This window comes from Sturnira hondurensis, unplaced genomic scaffold, assembly GCF_014824575.4.
Source record: "Sturnira hondurensis isolate 20B ecotype Veracruz unplaced genomic scaffold, ASM1482457v3 Scaffold0009449, whole genome shotgun sequence".
NCBI classification, from domain to species: Eukaryota; Metazoa; Chordata; class Mammalia; order Chiroptera; family Phyllostomidae; genus Sturnira; species Sturnira hondurensis.
The window spans coordinates 599561-624820 of NW_028082080.1; the positions used below are offsets into that span (position 1 = coordinate 599561).

Sequence of the window (25260 nt, forward strand, 5' to 3'; positions counted from 1 at the left end):
TTTGAAAGGTATAACCTGAAAATTTATTCTTCGAAACTCATACTTTAGAATAAGTCAGGAGATGTAACATTTTTGCAAATGCATCAGAGTAAAATAATGACTGTCTCTAAATGACAAAAAAATACTTAAAATAATGTAGATCTTATTACTAGGCAATTAACAATGAAATTTGCTTATTTGTAACGACATTTTAAGATAACAATTAAATTACAAATGAAAGTATATCAGAAATCAATTAATTTGTTCCTCACTGTGTAATTGTACCTGGGGTTTCTGTTGGGAAATAGCCATTGGTTTTGGAAAATCAAAGGGAGCCTTTGGCTTTTTCATTTGTCATTAAAATTATCACTTTGCTTTGCCATCTATCTATGTGCCTTTCTTTTCCTTTCTTTTTCTCCCATTTCCATTTGCCTTCTTGAGTTTCCTACCCCAAATGTCCTTTCTTCCTGTAATGTGTATGTAATATGTATATCTCTTTCCCTTATCCTTTGTCACCTTTTTTTCCACTTCCTCAATTCCTTCTCTTTTTGCTCCTTCTCTCTACATAATCCTTTAATTAGCATAGACCCTCTTTGACTTAGAGGAACCCTTTTGACTTACACAGACCCTCTGTAACTTTCCTAGTCCCCCTTAGTTTGCCCCCTTTTAAAAAAATATTTTATTTATTTTTAGAGAAAGGGGAAAGGAGGGAGAGAGAGACACATCAGCAGGTTGCCTCTCACACTCCCCCAGTTGGGGGCCTGGCCCTCAACCCAGGCATGTGCCTCAATTGGGAATCAACCAGCAACTTCTGAATCTGCAGGCCGGCATTCAAGCCATTGATTGAGTCACACTAGCCAAGGCTAGTTTGCCCTTTCAACTCACCAAGAAATAACCAAACCTCTTTCAATTCCATAATTTACACCTTTTATTAACAAAACTATATCTTTTTCCCAACGTACTTAGAATTTTCAGTGTTTTGTGACAACTAAAAGTAAGCAATCGGCATTCTTTAGATCAGCAAATTGATGAAAACATTTTATAACTTTCAGGAAAAGGATTTTCCACTGGCACATACGCTTACATTTTTATTCTTGGTGATTGCTGCATTTTTTAAAGTGAGACTTTTTAGTGTGTGTGTGTGTGTTTTAATGTTTTAATTGAAGTTCCCTTACTGGTCCCGCTTTCACAAGTGACCATGACCAGGTGGCATGGGGAGGGGTCATCTCCACAACATTCCATTTTTACACAGAACTAAGCAGACAAGCTCAGAGTCAGTGTTGCGGTTAGAAATTGGCAGCAGAGGGGAAGCAGAGGAACAGGTGGGGAGTTGGGGTGTCGTTAAAAAATACAGGCCCCTCCCAAATTGGGGTGCCTGGAGGGGACTTGGTCTGCTTCAAGCCTAGAGGAATCAGAAGATCAAAAGTGGTTGGGGAAGGCCAGAACCATCAGGGGTGAAGGGAGGAGGAAGGTCCAGTGATTGGGAGGCGTTTGGCAACTGGGTAAAGCGATTGCCCTCCCCCTGCTGGGATTCCCTCAGCCCCTGCGGTCTGGCAGGAAGCAGGCAGCCTGCAACCCCCACAGGCAGGCCTCCGGCTGCCAAATGCTCCAGGCGGGAGGCTGGAGGAGTCTCAGAAAGGCTGGCCCTCCAGGTTCTTTGCCAGAGTGCAGTGGTCCTTAACCTCGTAGCGGTTTGCTTGTAATTCATGCTTGGTCCCTAACAGCTTCTTCCTGATGGCATAGATCAGTTTGCTTGTAAGGAGTGCAGACTCAGAGGCCCAGAAGATAAACACCCAGGTCCTCCTCCTTGCTCTCCTTGGTCTCATAGGTTGCGTCGTAGAGGGCATAGTGGCAGTCTTTGTCTGCCAGTATCTTGACAAAGGTGGTATAGGGATCATCTACCCTCTGGCCCACATCACCTACCAGGATCTGCTCGCCCTCCTCCATGCTGATGTTCTTCTTGTCTTCACTCAGGCAGGAGAGCACTGCCTTCTTGTGCTTCTTCACCTCCTCTGGTGTCCAGGGCCCAACCCACTGAAGCACATCAGCAAGGGTGAGTTTTCTTTTCTCTTCTTTTAAAAATATTTTATTTATTTACTTTTAGAGAGAGGGGAAGGGAAGGAGAAAGAGTGGGAGAGAAACATCAATGTGTGGCTGCTTCTCATGCGTCCCCCACTGGGGAGCTGGCCTGCAACCCAGGCTCGGGCCCCGACTGGGAATCGAACCAGTGACCCTTTGCTTCACAGGCCCATGCTCAATCCACTGAGCTACACCAGCCAGGGCAAGCTTTCTTCTTAAAACAATCTTATTGTGCCACTTCTTTGTTCAAAAACCTTCCATTGCATTCAGGGTGATTCCTGATGGCGCTCCCATAGAGCTTTCCAATTACATTTTCTCCTGTCCCCCACCATTCCCGACCCCTCTTGACCCCTGCTGGGATCCCCAGCAACATCCTAGCACTTTTTGCTCCTCTGCTGCATTGCTCTACTCTAAACACACTCAGATTGCCCCACCTCTGTTCCTTTGTTCACAAGGTTCACTTTACACAAGATGTCCTTCCCCTGTGTGTCTTCCTCTCAAATTCTCACCTCAACCTTCATATGCGTACCCAGGCACACATTCATGCAGTCTGTGATAGTTTATTTTAAAGTGTCAACCTGGCTATACCATGCTACCCAAATATTTGGTCAAACCTCGACTAGATGTTGTTGTGAAGGTGTTTTTCAGATGAGATTATATTTCAGTCAATAGACTAAATAAAGCAGAAGAGAATCCTAAATGGGGACGTCCCATCCAACCAGATGCAGGCCTTACAGGGGTGTCCAACCTGCAACCCATGGGCCACATGCTGCTCAGGATGGCTGTGAATGCGGCCCAACACAAAATCATAAATCTACTTAAAACATTATGAGATTTGTTTCTGATTACGTGTCACAAGGTATTTAATGTGTGGCCCGAGACAACTCTTCTTCCAGTGTAGCCCAGAGACGCTGAAAGTTTGGACACGCCTGCTAAGAGACAAAGACTGAAGTCCCCTGAGAAAGAAGGAATTCTGCCAGCAGAAGACCTCTGGACTCAAGCTGTAGCATCAGCTCTTCCCTGTGTCTCTCTAACTTGTCAGTTTATACTGCAGATGTCAGACTTACCAGTACCCACAATGACATGAGCCAATAGCTTAAAATCAATCAGATAGATAGATAGACAGACAGACAGAGAAACATCCTATTGGTTGTGTTCCTCTGGGGAATCCTAACTAACACACAGTTACTCCCTGCTGGGCTCCTGCAACCCTTTCTCCATTCCCATTGCTAACTCTCTCTCTTTCTCTCTCTCTCTCTCTTTAAAGATTTTATTTATCTATCTTTGGAGAGGAAGGGAAGGAGAGAAATATCAATGTATGGTTGCCTCTCGTGAGTCCCCTGCTGGGAACTGGCACACAACCCAGGCATGTGCCCTGACTGGGAATTGAACCACGATCATGTGGTTCGCAGGCCCGCACTCAATCCACTGAGCTATGCCAGCCAGGGCTCTCTTTCTCTTTTTTAATCCATGTGTCCAAGGCCTGAACCAGGCATGGCACAGACCAAAAGCTAACCTGGGATAAACAAGGAGTTACTTTGTCCCTGGCTGATATGAGACAAGCACCACCAAGCCAGGTGCAACTCTACCCAGATCAGGGACACTATTGCTAACTGTCTTGTATCACAGGCAATTGTGCACAGGACAGTTTCATCTGTGGGTACACATCCACGGAGGGCAGAGACATTTCCTTCTCACCTGCACGTCTCCGTGGAGCCTAGTACGTCTTAAAGGTCCTGCTCTATCCAGAAAAGAAACTCCCCAAAGGAGAGGCAGGAGAACTAGGAATGGAGAGCTTGAACAGTGTCAAAGGAGAGAAAGCTAAGCCCAAAAGAAAACACTTGCCAGGGGTTATGAACTCAGATGCCTCGGGATCAGACAGGTCATGTGGATGAACAAAGGCAGCTATGTAGACAAAGCATGGGGTGTGGTGAACTGGAGGGGCAACCCAAATCATTATTTCCCTACAGGAATACAGAACCAATGGTGCCAGGTTTTTAAAGAGAGGCTGGGTTTCTATATTCAGTGTCACGATTTTTAACTGTTGGCTGCTTATTCAGATTATTTCATGCTGTATATGAAGGCTTCGGGGCTATGGCTACCGTTCTGTTTGTTAAGCTGGGTTGATGAGTACATGTTGGGTTTGTTTTTCCTGATTCTCCTTACCTTGTAGAAAGGTTATAAATATTCTTTTATAATGTATTCCAAACTAACTTTAAAAATCAGGAAACCCTTTATGTGAGTTCAAATTATGCCAGCGGACCACCCATTTGTATCCTCTACTGTATGTTAGTTTGTTGTTTTGCAAAACTTGCACATTAAATGAAGGTTTGTGGCTTTACACCTCCACTTGAATAACAATTAGATTAGTTCAGTGTCACTTTGTGCTGAAAATAGAAAAAGGCAGCACTGCCATTTCTTCCACAAGAATTGTTCTATGAAAGGAAAGATGTTGCAGCTCACTGACTGCCACCCACTCTTTTCTCTCTGGAATGTCTTTGAATCTACCGTGTGTCACATTTCACACAAGCTGATGGTGAATACCAGAATATTAATTATTCTGCAAAGCCAAACTATGACTTTAAACATACACATGTTCCTCTTTGTGGTGTTGATGAAGTCTGTATGTATGTGCCATGGGGCACAATTTGTACTCTGCGTCTAACAGATGTATCTAAATACTAGCACTATGGAAACAGTCTTTGGTTCCAAAACTGTTCAACCTCAATTTTGAATGAAGCAATCGTGACTCATTTGCAGTCTGAAACACGTGACTTTTACCATTCTGTGCCTCCGTCTCCTCATTGATAACATTGAGATAATGAGAGCCGTCCTGTAAGTATCAGGTGTAGGTGATAGAAAATGATTTTGACTGGGTGCAGGAAGAAAACTACAGAAGGGAAAATATCAAATCAAATCAAAGTATCATTTTAATCATTCAAAAGATTTTTTAAAAGATTTTATTTATTTATTTTTACAGAAAGGGGAAGGGAGAAGAAAAGACAGGAAGAGAGAATCATTGGCTTGCAACCCATGCATGTGCCATGACTGAGAATCGACCCCAAGACCCTCTGGTTCACACGCCAATACTCAATCCACTGAGCCACACCGGCCAGGGCAAAAAGAGGTTTATTGAACATCATGCTAAGGCCTGCAGGTGGGAATACAAATAAGCTTAAAATATGGCCTGCGACATCACCAACCCAACATGAGGTTATAATAGATGGTAAATGCCAACTAGGCTGTGAGCTCCTCCACTGCAGGCTCCCGATCATCTTAGTAAACGTGGAGTGAATGGACGAGGGGTACCAAAAGTGCAGGGACTCTTCTAAGGAGGTAGATACTATGGTGTGCTTGAAAGTTATGGATGCTTTCTATGTTGGAGCTTGAATCAAACCTGGAGACCTAGAAGGGATTCAGATAATCAAAGGGGAGGAGAAAAGCTCTTTCTGGTTGTGGGGATGAGGGAGAAGATACCTAGTATGTAGAAACTTTGCAGGGGTGGGGAGCATATAGGGATAGGAATGGCCAAGGAGTCTTTGGAAATGATGAGTTTGGAAACAATGGCTGGAGGGGACGATGGGCCATTCAACAAAACCCACAAAGCATGGAATACAGTGGTGAATGAGAATGATGCCAGTCCCTGACGTCACATCATGGAGCTGAGCATCTGTTGACTGTGGTATTTAAGTGTGTGTTTAGAAAACAAGTGAGAGATGAAAAGGTAGGTTGAAACGGTAGATTGGGGCTGATGGTTGAGAATGAAGCATTTGGACTTTATTTTGTCAGCAGTGGAGAGTGACTAAAGATTTCTAAGCAGCAGAATGACAGGAGGAAATGTTGGATTTGGTATATAAATATGACTTTCTTGCTGTCTTAGCTCAGGCTGCTACAACAGAATAGGCTGAGTGGCTCATAAACAACAGACATTTATTTCTCACAGTTCTATAGCCTAAAAGTGCACCATCATGATGCTGGCAGATTCAATGTCCAGCAAGGGCTTACTTCCTGGTTCATAGTTGACACCTTCTCGCTGTGTCCTCACAAGGCAGAACAGGCAAGGGAGCTCTCTGGTGTCTGTTTTATGAGGGATCACCCTCAGGACCGAATCACCTCCCAGAGGTCCCACCTCCTAATGCCATCACATCGGGGAGTAGACGTCAGCAGATGAATTTGGGGGTGGGACACAAACATGTAGTTTATAGCAGCGGTGTACAAGGCAAGTTGGTGCAGAGAGAGGCTGCTGGGCAGCTGGATGTCCAGTGTTCCCGGACCAAACTACAGTAAGGATAGGAAGGAAGGGAGATTATTAGGGGTCGGGGGCCACCACCCAGAGGGAAATGACAGGACAAGCTACTGCTTAGACATGATAACAAAAAGCATTCTCAGCCTTTGAGCCCTGAGTACTTGTAATGATAATTCAGTCAGTCCTGTGTAAGCAAGATCAGACCTTATGCTTTTAAAAATTCTTGGAGGAGAACTATGGCCTAAACCAATGGTTCAAGCCTCTCTTCTAATTTACAAATCTCTAGGTTCTTCCCAAATGTGTCACTGGACATACTTTTCTAGTTACCTAGGTAGGGAACATCATATTCTACTTGGAAAATAGGCCATTGCATAATAAATCCCGTCTTGCCTTCCTTAGAGTCATGCAAAATGAGGCAGCTTGTCATGTGAGTCAAGTCCTTTCAGCTTCTCAGATGAACGTTGCTATATTAGGACCAAGGACTGTTACACAACAAGACCCGGCTACACCTTTCCTTGATACCTGTACTTCATAGTGAAGACCACCTGCTGAACTGACAGGTGGCATTTTATATTGAAAAATGATCACATCCAGGGGTGAATTGTCTGTTAATTTCACAGGACCAGTATTTTGATATTAGCCATTTCGAAATGTGGAAAGAATATTCTAGAAAATGAACCAGTGGTAATTTTGATTAAAAAACGTATGGATAGATTTGTAAACAATACACTATGACCTGTGTAGCTAGAATAATACTAGGATTTCAACTGGCCCGTAACTGGCAGTCCCTCAGAAGTGGTGTGAAAGAGACAAGCAAGAAGCGGCCTTCCCCACCTCTCCTGGCTGGAGGAGGTGCTCAGCCGTGGGCTCCCACAGCCTGCTTTATACCTTCTGTGCCACATTCCGAGGGAAGGCATGTGCTCCATGTTCCTGACCCCACTAAAGTGAATACTTGAAGGCAACTGTATTTTATTCCTTTTCAGATCACTAGTACCAGCTACTATACCTGGAACATAGTAGATACTGGATAAACATCCGCTGGGTGGACAGACAGATGGATGAAATATGTGCATGCAATACAGAGTAAGGCAGGCCAGGAGATCACTATTATTTTTTTTAAATTTTAAATGAGACCACATCAAAATTTTAAACTTTGGTTTGCCAAAGACCCTGTTCAGAATATGAAAAGAGAGATTCAGGAGTTCAAATCACCAGTTATAAAAACATCCACAGGAATGTAAAGTACAGCACAGGGAATTTAGTCAATAATATTGTAACAACTAATGCCCTGGCTGGTGTAGTTCAGTGGATTGAGCATGGGCCTGCGAGCCAGACGATCGCGGTTCGATTCCCAGTCAGGGCACATGCCTGGGTTGCAGGCCAGTTCCCAGCAGGGGATGCATGAGAAGCAACCATACATTGATGTTTCTCTTCCTTTCTCCTTCCCTTTCTCTCTAAAGATAAGTAAATAAAATATTTTTAAAAAATGAGCATAGCATAAATGGCCTTTGGCACAATTTTAATAAAAAAATAATATTGTAACAACTATGTATGATTCCAGATGGGTGCTGCATTTATTGTGGCGATCACTTTATAAGGTATAGAAATCTCAAGTCACCATGTTATATACCTAAAAGTAATATAATGTTGTATGTCAAGTATAATTAGAAATAAAGTTAAAAATATGACAAGGCAAGTTAAAGACTGGGGAAAATATTTGCAAACCACATATTTGACAAAGGACTTATATCTAGAATAAATAAAGAACTCTCAAAACTCAACAGTAATAAACAATCCAATTAGAAAATCGGCAAAAGACATGAACAGATATTTCAGTGAAGAGGATATACAGATGGCAAATAAGCACATGAAAAGATATTCAACATGATTAGCCATCAGGGAAATGCAGATTAAAACCACAATTACATTATCACCACAGCCCTATCAGAATGGTTAAAATAAAAATAGTGATAATACCAAATGCTGGACAATATGCACAGAAACTGGATCATTCATACCTTGCTGGTGGGAACATAAAATGATGCAGCAACTCTGGAAAACAGTTTGACAGGTCCCTTTAAAACTAAAAATGGATTTAGTGCCCTGGCTGGTGTGGCTCAGTGGGCTTAGCACTGTCCCGTGAACCAAAAGCTCACTGGTTAGATTCCCAGTCAGGGCACGTGCCTGGGTTGTGGGCCAAGTCCCCGGTTGGGGCACGTGAGAGGCAACCACACATTGATATTTCTCTCCTTCTCTGTCTCCCTCCCTTCCCCTCTCTCTAAAAATAAATAAACTCTTAAAAATAAAAATGAAGTTAACTATATGACCCAGCTCTTGGGCTCATTTAACCCAGACAAATGAAAACTTACTTTCAAACAGAAACTTCTACACAAATGTTCATAGTAGTTTATTTGTTTATTTGTAATAGCCAAAGACTTAGAGATACTCAAATATACTTCAGTGGGTGATGGTTAAATTGTGGTATAACGCATACCATGTAACGACTCAACAATAAAAAGGAATGAACTATCATACTATGGACTCAATGTTTGTGTCCCCTCCAAAGCTCATATGTTAAAGCCCTAACCCCTAATGTGATGGTATTTGGAGGTGATTAGGTTTAGCTGTGATTATGAGGGTGGGGCCCTCATGATGGCATTAATGTCCTTAAGAAAAGGAAGAGGCCCTGGCTGGTGTAGCTCAGTGGATTGAGCACGGGCCTGCAAACCAGAGGATCGTGGTTCGATTCCCAGTCAGGGCACATGCCTGGGTTGCAGGCCGGTTCCCTGCAGGCCAACTCCCAGCAGGGGACGCATGAAAGGCAACCATACACTGATGTTTCTCTCCCTCTTTCCTTCCCCTCTAAAGATAAATAAATAAATAAATAAAATCTTAAAAAAAAAGAAAGAAAGAAAAGAAAAGGAAGAGACTCCAGAGCTCCTTGTTTCTCATTTCCCCTGCCCACTCAAGGCAGTAAAAAGGCTGTCACCAAGAACTAATTCTAGCAGAACCCTGATGTTGGACTTTCAGACTCTAGAACTGTGAGAACTAAATGTCTGTTGTTTAAACCACCCAGCCCTTAGTACTTTGTTATAGCAGCCTGAGCTAAGACATAGTGGCACACATAACAACATGGACAAAGCTTCAGGGAATTCTGTTGAATGGGGGGGGGGAAGCCAATCTCAAAAGGATACATACCATTTGATTCTATGTATTCAACATTTGTGGAATAATAGTTCTAGAGATGGAGAACAGTACAGTATTGCCAGGGATTAAGGATGGGGGAGGTGAGGGGAGTGGATGTGGCCATAAAGAGATAACCTGGGGGAACCTTGTGGTAATGGTAGAGTTCATTATCTTGATCATGGTGGTTACACAAAGCTACACATGTGATAACATTGCACAGAACTACACACACACAAATATGCAAATAAGCCCATGTAAAACTGGCAAAATCTGAATAAGGTCTGCACATTGTATGTTTCCTGGTCTTCATTTTGTACTGTAGTTACGCAACTTCCTCTGAATCTGTCATTATTCAAGAATTAAAAGTTTGTAAAAAATGAAACCAGTCAGCATTTCTGACTTGCAACTTTGTTTTTTCTTTATGCACACCCTCTCCTTTAAAACTCTTTCTTACATCATGATATGTAAGAACCTGAGGCAATTAAAATATATCAGAGCCTTCAAATGTACCTTTAAAGTTATAATCCTTTTGTTATTGTTCTGTGGTGGCAGGAGACTTCTTTCAAAGGCCCAATACTGGTTCCCTCACCTTTCTTTCTGGTTATTGAAATCATCATAACCTAGGCCCTGGCCGGCGTAGCTCAGTGGATTGAGCACGGGCCTTCGAACCAGAGGATCGCGGTTCAATTCCCAGTCAGGGCACATGCCTGGGTTGCAAGCCAGTTCCCTGCAGGCCAATTCCCAGCAGGGGACTCACAAAAGGCAACCATACATTGATGTTTCTCTCCTTCCCCTCTAAAGATAAATAGATAAATAAAATCTTTAAAAAAAAGAAATCATCATAACCTTCCTCCTTGGTAAACTTTTCTGACAGATGTTGAGTGAAGTGTTTTCTGAGGATCCTGAAAGATGAATAGTGTCCAGAAATGCAAAGTAGTCAACAATGTACAATGCTGAACTTTCCTTTTGTCATTGGCCCCAGAGGTTTATTGGACAATTATGCTCTACAATTAACCTAATTTTAATAGCAGGCAGGGCTCCTGACTTGGTAATTAACCATCACAAACTACATGTATTATTTCTTGACCTCATCTCAAAGACAACTGGAGGGACTGTGTTAGGCGCTCTGGGCTGCTAGAACAAAATACCACAGGCTGGACAGCTTATAAACCACACACATTTTGCACAGTTCTGGAGGCTCAAAGTCCAAGATCAAGGTGCCAACAGTTGGGTGTCTATTGAGAGCCCACTTCCTGATCCTCGACAACCATCCACTTGCTGCATTCTCACAAGATGGTGGTGCTAGGAAACGTTCTGGGGTCCCTTTTCGAAAGTCACCAATCCCATTTGTGACCTGATCACCTCTCAAAGGCCCCATCTCCTAAGACCATCACATTGGGGGTTAAGAGTTCAGCATTAAATTGGGGATGGGTGACAAATATGCAGTGTATAGCAAGAATGTTTCTTCTATGTCCTCCAGTCTGAGGGAACTCAGCACCAGTTGGCTGGGGAAGCAGGAAGAAAGGCAAGTTTCCTTAGGGGAAATGTGTCTCAAGAAAGCTGTGCGAGTTAGGGACCGTGGGGGTGGCATCAGACCCCTTCTTGTCCTGCTCCTGCCTTCCTTGCCATCACTGTCACCATTACTGCTCCTGAGGGCCCAGCCATTGGTTCTGTAGCCTGGCACTGCTGGGCAAGGGCTGAAGGGAAGTGAACCCTTTCTAGTGTGCTGCTGTCTGCCGGCTCCTCTGGCCGCCTGCTTATGTCCTCACCACGGCCATGCCCTTTGGGAGCCCAAGGGAAACCCTCTGCCACAGTCTGGCTCATGAAGCACCTTTGTCCCTCTGTGTGAAGCACCTTGGCAGTGCTGACAGTAGGAGGGTTTTGAACAAAGACCTCCAAAACAAAAAAGATTTGTTCTATCCCCTGAGATCAAACCAGTACAAGATCAGAAATGTTTCCTGTTGATATAGGTTGTGTCCCTAAAGTCAGGAAATGTGGATACTTTTTCTTTCTTAAGATGTGCTTGATGACATTCTACATTTCTGCCCGGTTCTAGCCTGATTGAATACCCTGTATAGTTAGCTAGGCTGTAACTCCATTATAGCATGAATGGAGCTGTTTTCAGCCCAGCTATTTTTAGTATCCCTCTGGGTTACCTGACTCTCAGCTACTCGGTTTCAAGACTTCTAAGTCATAGATTCATTCATTAGACAGACATCTTTGACCACCATCTGTGCTTCGTGACAGCATTCCAGGTAGAAGGAGAAAAGGAATGCCTGCTGGTTCTACCTTGCAGGGGGCACTGACCCCCAGGACAAATCGTTTGTGTGGTAAGTATCAGCTTCTCTAACATCGTCACATGTTTTGTTTTGTTTTTTTTGTTTGTTTTTTTGTTTGTTTGTTTTAGAGTAAGGAATTGGTGAAACTAGGATCTCGGTCAGCTTGATGACTGTGTTGTCCTGACTGGCTTAATTTATGTAATTAGTCCATGATGAGTCTACCAGCTGCGTCATAAAACACAACAACAAGCCAGTGAAAACTCGCCAAGAAAATGACTGCTCTGTTAAAGTCATTTGCAAAGCGCAAGGAATTCAGCCAGTGTGCCCAGATGGCCTTTCTTAAATCAGTTCCTTGAGTCAGTCTCTGAAGCACACCTACACTGCTCTAGGCCTGCAGAAGGACCCAATTCTTAGAAAGAGATCCTAGAGAAATGTGTAAAAGATTTGAACTAATAGCAGTTACATTGCAGAGACAGGAAGTTGTTTTTCCAGTCAGCAATGGATCATTGGCCCAGAGTTACTTCCTGGGTTCCACCAAGGCTGCCCCACCAGAATGCTACGAGTATCTAATGTTACCTTTATTAATTTAAGAAAGAGGTTCATGGTCGTTATATCTTCATTTCTTTTCCTTAATTGTAATCACTAGACTTCTAACCTAGCAAAGGGTCCACAAGTAAGATTTAAAAAGAAATGAATGGAGGTTTAACAGCTGAGCATGCTGGGAGATTCTTAACATTCCCTAGCGCTAAGCAGGTTGAAGGATGGATCAACACATTCTCATGGGAGTACAATGTAGTTCGGAACTGGATGCTGGTGTGCTTTGCAGGAAAGTGAGTTCTGGGTTTAATCTAGGTCCCAGTTGTCTAGTACTGGTATGGAAGAGACACCCCAAAACTTAGTGACTTAAAACAATCACTTATTTCTCATTACCTGCAGTTCTGGGGGATGACAACAGGCTCAGCTATGTGGTTCTTTGAGGTTTTAAGTTTGGTTGCACTGAGACGGTGGATAAGGCTGCACTTATCTGTATCTCCTTCACTCACATGTCTGGCACCTGCGCTGAGTGGCTGGAAAGTAGATGTGGGCTTCCTTAGAGCACAGCAGTCTCAGAGTACCCGGGCCTCCCTAAACCAGCATAGTGGCTGGCTTCCCCTAGAGTATATATTCCAGGAGACACAAGGAGTAGCTGCAAGACGTCTTAGGACCTAGCCTCAGAAGTCACGCATTGTCATGCCACAACACTCTTGTTAGCCAAAAGCAAGTCCCAGGGGCATCTAGGATAAAAGCAAGTCCCAGGGCATCTAGGGGGGCATCTGTGGAGATTAGCTCTGGTAGTCTGGCACTGCAGAGTGGGCATGCTCTCCATTTCAAACACTGGTATTAAAAGCAGGTCTCATATGTAAATGACTGGATACGCTTGGTGCCTTCCATCCCTTTCCATACACTCTAGGCACAGCACGCAAGCTCTCAGGCGTTCATGGAGCCATTCTGCAGGCCAAGAGCCCTGGCAGGCCCAAGTTTTCTTTACCCTCATCATTCGTTCTCCTCACTGCCATCTGTCACCATGCTGGACAAAGTAATTCCACCTCAGAAGATCTTTTTTCATTTATGTTCTCTTTCACTTTTTACCTTCATCGCCTACAGCTTCTGTCTACCTAGTGCATAGCGGCTTCAGGAAAATCATTCCCTCTTTTAATTCCATGTATAAGCCCAAACCTCACCCAATCACAGCTGGTGTTACAACAGAGCAATTTTAGTGCTGTGATTGTATTTAAAAAGAAAGGCCATAAATTGTGAAGTAAAATTCAAGAAAAAGAACCAGCCCTGGCTGGTGTAGCTCAGTGGATTGAGCGCGGGCCTGCAAACCAGATGATCGCGGTTCAATTCCCAGTCAGGGCACATGCCTGGGTTGCAGGCTGGTTCCTTGCAGGCTAACTACCAGCAGGGGACGCACAAAAGGCAACCATACATTGATGTTTCTCTCCCTCTCTCCTTCCCCTCTAAAGATAAATAAATAAATAAAATAAAAAATAATAATAAAAAAAGAACCAGTGACTTCAGGTCTTAAACCCTGTGAGATTTCCCAGAAGTAATTATTAGAATCTTTCCCAAAGTTAATGGCTTCTTCCCTATTTTCTAGTAAGTCTGCTTTCTGTAAGCACTAATTCTTCAGATGAATAAAACAGTTTTATTTTCAGTTCTAAAATAACTTTTTTGTTTTTAAAAATATTATTGCAAAGTGACGTTTTGTTTCCTGCTAATTTTCAATTATAAGAGGTGCATAGTTTAGTTATAATATGAACTACATAGAATTTTGAGGTCTAGCCTAGGAATCTAACAATCATTTTAAATGTTGCTCTGCTTTTCTCTGGGAAAAAGTATAACAAGCTGCAAACTACAAACTTCAAAATGTCATTTTTGTGGACATGCCCCATTTGTATCTGACTCCTGGCTGCTCATTTGCTTCTTTCCGTGGAGTTATGTGAGGAACTTGGATTTTGCTACATTGCGTTAAGAAACGGAAAAGCAAAGGTGATGAGGAGATGTTAAGGAATGTTCCATGCTGGTTCAGGACTGAGTGGCTCGTCTCTGTGCCATGCTCCCCGTCTGTTGAAACTTCTAGCCAGATAAAGGCAGGAATTTACTTTTACGAACACATTTTCATTTAAACAAAAACTGCCTTTTCGCATTGCTGGCCTGTTTTGACACACTGCTCTCTGAGCTGGTGACCTCTGGATTCAGTTTCCACATTTATTTGCTTTTCCTCAGCTGCTGGTACCCAAAGGCCGAGAAGCGAGTGGGGACAGTTGTGACAACAGCAATACCCCCAGCAGGAAGGAGGGACAGTAGTACACCCAGCCTGGCAGGGACTCTGCCACACTCTTCACTAAAGTCCCAAGGAACAGGACTGAGACCCAAACACCAAAAGCAAACTTCCTCCATAGCTCCTAACACAATGTCCTCCACACATTAGTCTGATCAACTAAGTGACTTTCAGCCTTCCTGCTAGCCAAACCTATGGATTTGCAACAAATCTCATTATCCACTTTACAAAGAGAATGACCCTGGACAACTCCAGAGAAATTAGAAATAGGATTGTAGTTACACACAACTTCCTGGAATCCCCAACGTATTCATTATGTAAAATAAGAAATGCCTTCGTGCAGATGTTTGTTAATTATGAATGGCTTTGATTCAGAAATGCTAAGTTTCTCTCAAATTATCCAGAAAACTGGGGCATGCTGGGAGGGCTTTGGGATGAGCAACAATTCTCAACTTTCACATGGCATAGAAATTCTGACTTACGAGAGGGGTGAGAGGAAGGAGTCTTTTCAAAGAGCCACCAAATATTTACTGACTGCCACTCAATGTCATTGACTTACCTAATCACTGCCTAGAAATTAAGCTGTCACAGGTCCTGTAAACAGGCAAATAAAAGCAGAGTTATTTCTACTGAATAGCATGTGTCAGAAAGTTGCCAAAATGCTGGAGAAAATTCTCATCAATACAAACTGTGCAGTCCACACAGCTACAGAACAGAACTGGCTTCCACACGAGACTGTACTAAAACCTGAGGTGCAGTATTTCCCTTCTCAAATTACAAATATTCTCCTCCCACTCCCTTAAGAAGATAGCACCCAAAGGCTATTGACCACAAGAAAATGCAAAGGAATAAGTATCCTCACAAACCGATGTGGAAGAATAAATTGCAATCAATCTTTATGGAGAATAATTTGTCAGTATCAAAACCCTACAGACAACTGTAACTGAACAACAATAAAATAATTTAAAAATATATCAAAACCCTGCCCTGGCCAGTGTGGCTCAGTGGATTGAGCACCGACCTGTGAACCAGAGGGTCGTTGGTTCGATTCCCAGTCAGGGCACATGCCTGGGTTGCGGGCCAGGTCCCCAGATCAGGGCATATGAGAGGTAACCACACATTGATACTTCTTTCCCTCTCTGTCTCCCTCCCTTCCCCTCTCTCTAAAAAAATGAATAAATAAAATCTTTTAAAAAATATCAAAACCCTTAAACAAAAGTATGGATGCCTGTTCATTCAAAAATCCCACTTTTAGAAGAACTGAATTAAAAGGAAACACAGAAATGTTTTAAATGCATGTAAGAAATGTTTATCACATTATTTATAATAGCAACAAAACAAAAGAAAACCAGAAAACAAAGTAAAATAAATGACACCCAAATGTTTGAATATTATGAAGTCATTTAAGTTATTAAAAAGTTCTAGAAGGATATTTAATGAGCTGGGAAGCTGTCCATGATATCTTAATTAGAAAGAAGCAGGTCACAAAGGAGCATCTTCCCAGATTTAGAGGGATAACGCGTGCTTCTGCTTGCACAAAGGAAAAGTTGGAAGGATGCACGCCAAAATGCCACAATTGTTATATCTGGACACTGGAATCCAGTGCAATTTTAGATCCCTGTTTGTGTTCTTCTTATTTTCCAATTTTACACTGAATATGGGTTCCTTATATAATCAGGAAGAAATATATTCTAACAAAATAGTGGATCTGTAAGGCCCCCCTGTTCTCTCTCCTTTTCTGAACCCTTTGAGAATCTGAGTTGTGAATCTTCCCCCCAGAAGTGGGAATATCCATCATCAGATTTTACCGATAATTTCTGGGAATTCCCCACCTAGGGGTTCACAGGTCTTGCAGTAAGAAGGTCTATCTACAGCCCGGTTGGCTTCCACCCCATGGATTTGGTTGTTCTTTGCAGATTCTCTAATGGTGCCAGCTCTCCTCGGCCACTCCAAGAGTAGGCTGAGCCTCCTCATCAGCCTCCATGGATCCATGGACCCAAGTAGGTACTTTGAAGGTACCCCAGGTTAATCCATGGGTGTACTTTCAAAGTCATGGGTGGGGAAGATCACAGAGTTCTCGAATCTTCAAAGCCAGAGTGCTGAGAACAGCGCATGTAGGCCTCTTGTGTGTCTCCCCAGTGAGCTTTGACCACTCGATGCTCCCAGGGGAAAAGACAGTATGTACTCAGATGACTGCTATTCAAATGCAGCCAGCATGATCCTGAGGCTTTGAAAATTAATAGCAGGCAGTCATCATTGAGAAAGCAGACTCAATACGAGAGTAAGGTGATGAGAGCAGAAAGTAATGACAGAACTGGGAACCTCTTTACCCAGCTACTGCCAGAGACTGGGATTCAGGGACTTGATGGTGGAAGGAAGGAGGGCCCTAGAGCTTCCAACTACAGTCCCACTGGATCCGAGATGTTGACCTTGAAAAAAGGACTCCAATGCAGGCACAGGCTAAGACTGAGGAAAGCTGTAAGGCTGGTTTGTGAAGACTTGTATCTCTTGCTCATGAATCGAAAGCTTGCTTATCTATGGCCAATGAAAAGGCCACAGATATTTCTGAACCCAACAGATGATGAGTTCTGAGTTGACTTGAAAAAAGATAATTAGAGATGAGAGGTCAGAGCAGGCCGTGAGATGGGGAGATGTTTCAGGGGTAGAAGATAGAGGATCTGGGGACAGGTGAGGTGGAATGGGGAGAGGAGGAGGAGAGACCAGAGCCCTTAGGAAAGTCTCTGAGGTGGCTTGCCCAGGACACTGGATGATTCCATCCATCAAGGTCAGAGACAGTACTGTACATGAGACAGAGCTGCACGGGGGTACTTAATATACCACTGCAGGCGTGTTAAGCTGAGGAGCCCACAGGCATCCAAGTGGAAACGTCCAGCAGGCTAAAGCTGGAAATAGGGATTGGGAGCTACTGACTAAGCCAGATGACGTGGCTGCTAAAACAAACACAGTACCAGGCTGCATTTATAGCTGCAGAGTATTTAGGCAGAGGCAATCCCCAACTGCTACCAGTCAGGTCTTGGCTGGAATGCACCTCATCTGTGTCACCAGCAGTGAGGGGTGGGCATAGTTTCAGACTGACATTCGTAGCCCAGCTCAGAACAGGATCTGGGATGAGGGGTGGAGGGGCAACCTGGAAACCTGGACAGTAGGAGAACTGGAAATTGTGTTATTTATTCTAAAAGAAAAAACTAGATGTCACTGTTTTCAGGAAAAGGAACTCTGAGTTCCTTTTTCTGATTAGTGTGTAACAGGATATGAAAATGGGAGCTTCTACAGAGACACCAAATGACAGTAAATGTGAACTTTCAGAGTGAGGTGCCAAATTGGCATGTCACCGTATACAGATTTATAAAAGCAGTGGCTTCTGGACCTGGTCAGTGACTCGGGTGGGGGGTGGTCAAGGATTGGAAAGCTCCGCAATTGGGAAGGGAAAAATAGATGAGCTTTGGAATGGAAGGGGTAACAGTTTTGGTGTCTGAGACGCCACCAACCCCCTAAAATTGAGAGGTTCTATAAAGAAGAATGTATGTGGGGAGGTGATTCAACCCAAAGCCTAATGAGAAGACTGGGAGCCTGTAGTCTTTACTCCTCCCCTCCCCCGCCCAAAGCAGAGCCTGAGAATAGGGCTTCCTTGTAGAGTTTAGTTTGTGGAATGATCCCAAAGAACAGGAGTGAAGGACAGGGACGAGTAAAGTAGGAAAGGAACGAATGCCAAAAGGAGCTTATTATTATTGTAGGTAACTAGGGCCTGATGTCACAGGGGACTTTCTGAGGAGCTCCATAAAAGGTGTTTCAGAATTGTTTGCCTGAGGAATGAAAGAGGACAGCATTTTTACAGGCGCCAAACCCAACTGTGATAAGGGTTGCCCTCGGGGCGTTTGCATACCACATATCAGAATGCTATAGTGGGTTTCCCCAGCTCCCACCAAGCCACAAAGATGCCCAGGGTAGAGAGACGTGCTGCTGTCAGGGTCCACGGAACATGTCAGCCCTACACCTGAGAAAGCTGAAGCAGACTATGGTCTGGAGTTTGCTCCCTCCTGGGACTTCTAAAAGGCAAGTAATGGCCAGGTCATGACTACAGTGGCCAAGACAGGGACATTGCCGCACTGGAGTTGGGAGAAAGGTTGTCTGGGTGTTTCCTTAGCCCCCAAAAGAGACAGCCTCAGTGAGTTTTTCTTAGAGACTTCCCAAGAGGACTTTAAAGGTGTAGGGTGGGATAGGGTGAGGAGACACATAAAAGCTGAAGGGTACTGCCCAATGGCCAGGGCTTGGGAAGGTCATGCCCATGCCTCCAGCAGTGAGAATCTTTGAAGAAACCTTGCAAACTCCCAGGGGAGAGAGAATCATTTTTATACACCTACTGGAAGCAGAGATAGAATCAGGTCAAGAGAGACACCACTCCTCCCTGTACTGCACACCCCACCCATACCTAGAGGTGGGGGAGGGAAGGGGAAGTGGAGAAATGTACCGGAAGCCAGCCATAGCTATTTACTGCTGGAGGATTCCTACCAGAAGCAAGCCTTATCTGGGGGATGGGTGATGTTATGAAGATGGTTTTTGGACTAGATATTCTAATTATGGAAGAGAGGCTGTATTTGTGAACAGAAAGTTGTGTATTACCTAAGAGTGAGCTGAAAGTCATGGGACCCATGGGAGTATTTACCCAGCAATGGAGTTAATTTATCAAGTGTGCTAGTCAGAGTTCTGCAGAGAAACAGAACAAAGATGACATGTGTGTATGTACAGGAAGAGATTAATTATAAGCAATTGTTTCATGCAATTCTGGATGCTGACAAGTCCCAAGATCTTCAGTCAGCAAGCTGCAGACTCAGAGAGTCAATGGTGTAGTTCCTGTCCACCTGAGAGCAGTCTGTAGACTCAGGAAGAGCCAATGTCTCAAGACAGGAAAAAAACAATGTCCCAGTTCAAAGTCAGTCAGGTAGGAGGGGTTCCCTCTTACTCAGCCTTTCTGTTCTACTTGGGTACTCACCTGATTAAATGAGGCCCACCCACCTTGGGAAAATCTGCTTCACTCAGTCTACCAGTTCAAGTATTAATCTCATCCAAAAATATTCACAGACAGCCAGAATAATATTTGACCACATATCTGGGTACCTGTGGCCCAGTCAAGTTGACACAAAGTAAACCATCACTTCCAGGCAATGTCCACTGAATGGATTTTTTAAAAAGATTTTATTCATTTATCTTTAGAGAGGAAGAGAAGGGGAGAGGAAGAGAAACATCAATGTATGGTTGCCTCTCGTGCGTCCCCTGCTGGGAACTGGCCTGCAACCCAGGCATGTGCCCTGACTGGGAATCGAACCACAATCCTCTGGTTCGCAGGCCCGTGCTCAATCCACTGAGCCACGCCAGCCAGGGCAATTTTGGTTTTGAAAATATAGTTTATTGGTTATGCTATTACAGTTGTCTTAATTTTCCCCCTTTGTCCCATTTCATCTGGTATCCCCCTTCTCTCCAGCAATCCTTCTCCCTTAGTTTGTGTCCATGAGTTGTGTGTGTAAGTTCTTTGGCTTCTCCATTTCCCATACTATTCTTAACCTTCCCCTCTCTATTTTGTACCTACCATTTATGCTTCTTATGCCATGTACCTTTTTCCCCATTCTCTCCTTTCCTCCTCCCAGCTGACAGCCCTCCAAATGATCTCCATACCTATGACTTTTTTCATGCCCTAGCTGCTCTCTTATATTTTTTAAAAAATTCTGTTTTTGAGAGTTGTTAATTTGTTGCCTTTTTAATGATCATGGTTTTGATCTTCTATTTCTCAGATAAGTCCCTTATTATATTATTCATATAATAATAGCACGGTGATGATGAACTCCTTTAACTTGACCTTATCTAGGAAGCACTTTATCTGCTCTTCCATTCTAAATGATAGCTTTGCTGGATAGAGTCATCTGGGATGTAGGTCCTTGCCTTTCATCACTTTGAATAAGGTATTTCTTGCTACTCCCTTCTTACCTGGAAGGTTTCTTTTTTTTTTAAGATTATATTTATTTATCTTTAGAGAAGAAGGGAAGGAGAGAGGGAGAGAAATATCAATGTATAGTTGCCTCTTGTGTATCCCCTGCTGGAAAGTGGCCTGCAACCCAGGCACGTGCCCTGACTGGGAATCAAATCATGGTTGTTTGGTTCCCAGGCCCATGCTCAATACACTGAGCTACACCAGCCAGTGCTAGTTTCTTTTGAGAAATCAGCTGACAGTCTTATGGGAATGCCTTTGTAGGTAACTCTCTGCTTTTCTCTTGCTGCCTTTAAGATTCTCTCTTTATCTTTAACCTTTGGCATTTTAATTATGATGTGTGTTGGTGTGCTCCTCTTTGGGTTCATCTTGTTTGGGACTCTCTGTGCTTCCTGGACTTCTATGTCTATTTCCTTCACCAGATTAGGGAAGTTTTCTTTCATTATTTTTTCAAATACGTTTTTAATTTCTTGGTCTTCCTTTTCTCCTTCTGGCATCCCTATGATTCAGATATTGGCACATTTGGAGATGTGCCAGAGGTTCCTAAGCCTCTCCTCATTTTTTTGAATTCTTATTTCTTTATTCTGTCCTAGTTGAATGTTTATGTCTTCTTTATGTTCCAAATCGTTGATTTGAATCCAGTCTTCTTTCCCTTCACTGTTGGTTCACTGTGGATTTTTCCTTTATTTCACTTAGTGTAACCTTCATTTCTTCCTTTTGTTTTTTAAAAAAGATTTTATTTATTTATTTTTAGAGAGAGGAGAAGAGAGGGAGAGGAACATCAATGTGTGGTTGCTTCTCACACACCTGCTACTGGGGACCTGGCCCATGAGCCAGGTGTGTGTCCTGACTGGGGGAATTGATCCAGAGACCCTTGGGTTGGCAGGCAGCAGCCAATCCACTGAGCCACACCAGCCAGGACTCTTCCATTGTTTTTGCTGTATTCAATGAGTTCTCTGAGCATCCTGGTCACCAGTGTTTTGAACTTTGCATCTGATTAGTTGGTTATCTCCATATTGTTTAGTTTTTTCTCTGGGATTTTGTTCTGTTCTTTCATTTGGGCCATATTTCTTTGTCTACTCAATTTGGCAAGTCTCCCTGTGTTTGTTTCTGTATTAGATTGAGCTGCTTTGATTCCCTGTCATAGCAGCATGGCCTATGTAGGAAACGTACCTGTAAATTGTGTGGAGTGGAGCCTTAGGTAGTTGCCAGGACAGGGCAACCCACTTTACTGCTTTGTGGCTCTGTGTGTGTAGCGGGGGTGGACTCAGAGAGGGGACAATGCTATTGCCTGGCTCCTGGAGGTTAGTCCGCACTCACCCCATTTCCAGTCACTTCACCCACTTCCCATATGAAACTGGCACCCTTCCAGCTGTTGCCTTAGTGGTGAAACCCAGAGTAGGTGGGTTTGCGTATGTTCTAAGTCCATGTGGGCCCCTTAAGCAGTGAAAATCTGGGAGTGTCTTCCACTACCTCAACCCTCACTGGTTTTTACAGTCAGAAGTAAAGTGGATTTATCTTCCTAGTGCTGGAACCCGAGGCTGCGTGGTCTGGCCTGGGACTGGGCTCACTCGCTCACAAGGTTTTGATCCACCTGATTTTTATCCACCACGTGTGAATGTGAAGCTGCCAGTTCCACTGGCCAGAGCTGCCTTGCTGACTCTGCCCTGGTTAGCCGCTGCCACACCAAGTCCTCTCCACCCAGACTGCCCAGTCCCAGGCCCTCCTACCTGTCCTGGATGAATATAGCTTCTTTTTTTTAAAGGTTTACTTATTTGCTTTTTTTTTTTTGAGAAGGGACAGGAGGGAGAAAGAGAAGGAGAGAAACATTAATGTACGGTTGCCTCTCACATGCCCCCAACTGGGGACCTGGCCTGCAACCCAGGCATGTGCCCTGACTGGGAATTGAACCAGCACTCCTTTGGTTTGCAGGCTGGTGCTCAATCCACTGAGTCACACCAGCCAGGGCAAGTCACTATACATTCTTAAAGTCATGTACACCTTTTACTCCGGGTGGCAGCATAGCTATTAACTTGCCACTGTTATGCAAAGTATTTTAAGTGCCTTATCAACCACTGACCCTTCCCCCAATCAAGGTTTGTGGACAAGATGGTCTGCTATTTGGGGATCCAAAATAGCACCCTGCACTCCATTACAACTCTATCCAATATGCTCCTGAGCTCCAGCCTGTGCCTCTGGGGCATCTCGGTGTGTTTGCTGTATGATGTGCCCAGCTTGCCCACCAGCTGCTAGAACTGAGGCCCTACCAAGGGTAAGAAGCCACCACATGATGCAGGAGGACCTAGAGCTTGTGGAGGGCCATGGCCTGCTGAGTTGCCCCAGCTCTGGGCCCCTGACCCTCTGACAGCTGATGCCTCACCCAAACACCATGGCCACTGGGACCCTGCCACGAAGTCTGCACTGTGACTAGGCCAGGATTCCTAGAGTTGGCCCATAAGGACTTAGTGGCCATTCCTGGACCTGGGTGGGGATTTTAACTCCAACACCCTCTGGCCACCCAGCCCACTGCACTGAAATGAGACTTTATCCTGAATTATTAAAAAGAACAGAGATGCCCTGGCTGGTGTGGCTCAGTGGATTGAGTGCAGGCCTGTGAAGCAAAGGGTCTCCAGTTTGATTCCCAGTCAGGGCACGTGCCTGGGTTGCAGGCCAGGTCCCCAGTAGGGGCCACATGAGAGGCAACCTCATAGTGCTGTTTCTCTCCCTCTCTTTCTCCTTCTCTTCCCCTCTCTCTAAAAACAAATAAAATATTTAAAAAAGAGAGATGTTCACAGGGATGCCTGCAGTGGGAGAGGGACTCGGCCAGGGAACCTGTGCTTCTTTCCCACACAGGATGCAGTGTTGGGGGGGACAGGGTTCTAGGGTGTTGCCCATCTATCTGTGGGCCTGCGTGTCTGAGGGAGGCAAAAATACAGGGGGTCTTTCGGTCTGTGTTCATCTAAGTGCTGAAAGATAGGATGGGGTTCATGGGACTCATAGCTAGGTACTGGAATTGGGAGGTTTTCCTTTTGCAGAATGACCTCCAGGCCAACGAAAGCCGAGCAGGAAGGGCCAAGGCAGGGAAGGATGGCTCAGGCTTTTTCCCTACCCCTCCACCCAGCCCAGTCTTTCTTTGCCATCCAAATAAAAAGACCTCTCCTAAAAAAAAAAAAAAAAGAATACATTCTTTCCCTGGCTGGTATGGCTCAATGGATTGAGCACCAACCTGCAAACCAAAGGGTCACCAGTTCGATTCCCAGTCAGGGCACATGCCTGGGTTGCATGCCAGGTACCCAATTGGGAGCATGTGAGAGGCAACCACACATGGATGCTTCTCTCCCTCTTTTTCTCCCTCCCTTCTCCTCTTTCTAAAAATAAATAAATAAAATCTTGTTTAAAAAAAGAATACATTTTTGTAGAAACAACCCAAATTTCCATTGTTGGCTGAATAAATAGACATGTGGTATAGCCATGCAACTGAATATCACTCAGCCTTAAAAAGGATTGAAATTCTGACACATGCTACAACATGGATGAAACTTGAAGACATTGTACTCAGTGAAATAAACCAGACACAAAAGGATAAATATTGTATAATTCCACTTACATGAGGTCCCTAGAGTAGTCAGTGTCATAGAGACCAAAAGTGGAACAGTAGTTGCTAGGAGCTAGGGGGAGGAACACAGGGAGAGTTAGTATTTAAGACAGTGTTTAAGGGGTAGAGCTTCAGTTTGGGAAGATAAAAAAGTTCTAGAAATAGATGGTAGTGATGGTTGCACAATGTGGATATACTTAAACTATATGCTTAAAAGTGGTTTAAGTTGTAAATTTTAACTTTTAATTGTGTAAAATTTTAAATTTTAAATTTTTGTATTTTATATAATGCTATTTTAAAATTTAATGTTATATACATGGTTTGTCCAGAGAAAGTCCAGTGATTATTAATATAACGAGATCAGTTTGCATGACATTGATGTGACCTGGCAGCCAAGGAGAGTTGCCTGGTATCTGCATGTGTGAATAATGTTGACTTCACTGTACTAGTCAGTGGGAGCAGTAGACACCATTGAGTGAGCATGTGTACTGTGTGGCTGTCACATTCAAAACGACTGAGCGAGGAGAGCAACGAATCTGCATCCAATTTTGCATTGAGCTTGAACATTCCTCTGCAGAAACTATTTGAAGGATTTAGAAGGCTGCAGCTATGGGCAACTGGTGATTGGCAGCTTCATCATGACAAAGGCACCCACTCACACATCACATCTTGTGCAAAGTATTGTGACAAAACCTCAAATCACCCAGGTGACTCAGCCCCCGTACAGCCTAGATTTGGTGCCCTGTGACTTCTGGCTTTTCCCCAAACTAAAATCACCTTTGAAAGGGAAGAGACTTCAGACTGTCAATGAGATTCAGGAAAATACTATGGGGCAGCTGATGGTGACTGTGAGAACTGTGTGAGGTCCCAAAGTGCCTACTTTGAAGAGGACTGAGGCGTCATTGTCCTATGTACAATGCTTCTTGTATCTTGTACCTTTTTCAGTAAATGCTTCTATTTTTCTTTTTTTAAAGATTTTATTTATTGATTTTTTTTTTTAGAGAGGGAGAAGGGAGGGAGAAAGAGAGGGGGGAAAGAAGGGAGTAGAAACATCAATGTGTGGTTGCATCT

The 25260-nt window shown here is 43.8% G+C and overlaps 1 long non-coding RNA gene, 1 other non-coding gene and 1 pseudogene across 2 annotated transcripts; 1 reads left to right on the forward strand and 2 right to left on the reverse strand.

Moving 5' to 3' along the window:
* Nucleotides 1–1610: 1610 nt before the first annotated feature.
* On the reverse strand, nucleotides 1611–2579 carry LOC118994507 (cofilin-1-like; annotated as a pseudogene).
* Nucleotides 2580–3525: 946 nt separating this feature from the next.
* On the forward strand, nucleotides 3526–24986 carry LOC118994490 (uncharacterized). The gene is made up of 4 exons (XR_005068061.1): nucleotides 3526–3635; nucleotides 17379–17388; nucleotides 20726–20729; nucleotides 24976–24986. It is a non-coding gene; the product is annotated as an uncharacterized LOC118994490 (long non-coding RNA).
* On the reverse strand, nucleotides 3527–3661 carry LOC118994513 (small nucleolar RNA SNORA48). The gene has a single exon (XR_005068063.1). It is a non-coding gene; the product is annotated as a small nucleolar RNA SNORA48 (small nucleolar RNA).
* Nucleotides 24987–25260: the final 274 nt, after the last annotated feature.